The sequence below is a fragment of the Schistocerca gregaria genome, unplaced genomic scaffold (genome assembly GCF_023897955.1).
Source record: "Schistocerca gregaria isolate iqSchGreg1 unplaced genomic scaffold, iqSchGreg1.2 ptg000804l, whole genome shotgun sequence".
Lineage (NCBI taxonomy): Eukaryota > Metazoa > Arthropoda > Insecta > Orthoptera > Acrididae > Schistocerca > Schistocerca gregaria.
Genome location: NW_026062172.1, coordinates 122,501 through 125,000, shown reverse-complemented (window position 1 = coordinate 125,000; position 2,500 = coordinate 122,501).

Below are 2,500 nucleotides of genomic sequence, written 5' to 3'. Positions count from 1 at the left end.
AACAACGACACCAGAGATTCCGAGCAGTGAACTATGTTAGGCAAAGGGACAACGTGGGTTAGGTTAAGGGACAACGTGGGTTAGGTTAAGGGACAACGTGGGTTAGGTTAAGGGACAACGTGGGTTAGGTTAAGGGACAACGTGGGTTAGGTTAAGGGACAACGTGGGTTAGGTTAAGGGACAACGTGGGTTAGGTTAAGGGACAACGTGGGTTAGGTTAAGGGACAACGTGGGTTAGGTTAAGGGACAACGTGGGTTAGGTTAAGGGACAACGTGGGTTAGGTTAAGGGACAACGTGGGTTAGGTTAAGGGACAACGTGGGTTAGGTTAAGGGACAACGTGGGTTAGGTTAAGGGACAACGTGGGTTAGGTTAAGGGACAACGTGGGTTAGGTTAAGGGACAACGTGGGTTAGGTTAAGGGACAACGTGGGTTAGGTTAAGGGACAACGTGGGTTAGGTTAAGGGACAACTTGAGTTAGGTTAAGGGACAACTTGAGTTAGGTTAAGGGACAACTTGAGTTAGGTTAAGGGACAACTTGAGTTAGGTTAAGGGACAACTTGAGTTAGGTTAAGGGACAACTTGAGTTAGGTTAAGGGACAACTTGAGTTAGGTTAAGGGAAAACTTGAGTTAGGTTAAGGGACAACTTGAGTTAGGTTAAGGGACAACTTGAGTTAGGTTAAGGGACAACTTGAGTTAGGTTAAGGGACAACTTGAGTTAGGTTAAGGGACAACTTGAGTTAGGTTAAGGGACAACTTGAGTTAGGTTAAGGGACAACTTGAGTTAGGTTAAGGGACAACTTGAGTTAGGTTAAGGGACAACTTGAGTTAGGTTAAGGGACAACTTGAGTTAGGTTAAGGGACAACTTGAGTTAGGTTAAGGGACAACTTGAGTTAGGTTAAGGGACAACTTGAGTTAGGTTAAGGGACAACTTGAGTTAGGTTAAGGGACAAATTGAGTTAGGTTAAGCGATAATCTGGTACAGCCACAGTTAGGTTAAGCGATGATCTGGTACAGCCACAGTTAGGTTAAGCGATGATCTGGTACAGCCACAGTTAGGTTAAGCGATAATCTGGTACAGCCACAGTTAGGTTAAGCGATAATCTGGTACAGCCACAGTTAGGTTAAGCGATAATCTGGTACAGCCACAGTTAGGTTAAGCGATAATCTGGTACAGCCACAGTTAGGTTAAGCGATAATCTGGTACAGCCACAGTTAGGTTAAGCGATAATCTGGTACAGCCACAGTTAGGTTAAGCGATAATCTGGTACAGCCACAGTTAGGTTAAGCGATAATCTGGTACAGCCACAGTTAGGTTAAGCGATAATCTGGTACAGCCACAGTTAGGTTAAGCAATAAAGTTGGTTAAATTTGGTATTGTGGGAAAGGGGGAAGAGAGAGAGAGGGGGGGGGGGGGGGTGGATAGTGGTGGCAGTACGCGGATGCCTGAGTCACCGTCAGATACGTCACGTCGGTTCGATGCTTGTAGCAAGAGGCTGGCGGGTCTGTGTCTCTCACTTCTGCAATTTTTCATGTGGTATAACACGAGGGCGGGGGGTGATATTTGGTGCCCCTCTGTGTAGGATGTGTGTTGGTTTATCTGAGCAATGGTAGTTGTCGGAGGAGTGGGGTATTGTGCTTTTATAGGTGGACCTACTGCTCTGGTTATCATAGTGTCGACGGTGCAATGTCGCAGAGAGGATGCACTCGACATTGTCGCATTCCAGATGTTTACGTATTGTGTGTCTCCGTTGCAGGCCGAGAGTGGTGCATGTTCGAGTGTCTGGCTGACGTGCGATTCACGTTGTGTGCCCAGTCTTACAGCACGTATAGGGACATTCGCATAAATCATCTATATGTGGCCTTGCATCATTTACTAAGCAGTGCCGTGAGACGACCGAACTATTAGGAAAGTACTGATGTACCGCATAATGTTTACCTTCCACCACACGGCGAGTATCGACTGTGCCCAGCGTTGCCACCGCAGGCAGCGGTCACCGTCACCATTGTGCGGCGGAACGGAACATCTATATCCTCAGAGGAGCACTCTTTGCCGCCGGGCGTCAGGTCTCGCGGCCTGCCGGCCAGCGCCCACGACGAACTTACTGCATGTATAGGGACAGCGGGAATTTGGCATACTTGATATAACTCTTCATGAGACGCAAGATATAGGGGTGGATTGCAACTTACGACTGCGAGAAAAGTCCGCCGTTCATCCGCCGGAGTTGCGATTTCGGCGGGGCACGTACGGTCGCGGGTGGAGCACTTGGTGCGGCGTACGCACCCGGGTTGCGGCTCCTGCGCTGGAGGGGGGTGCAGGTTTTGTGTGGGTGGGCTCGGCAAATGAGCACTGTGGGCCCCATACATGGCCTAGTCCGCGTGGCCTCCCCCAGGTGGCGGTACCGTCGTTGCACCACGTCATGTCGCGGGGCACCTACAGATGGCGCACGTACTGTTGGCATTGCACGTGCTTCCGTCCTATCTTCATAGATGGCGATG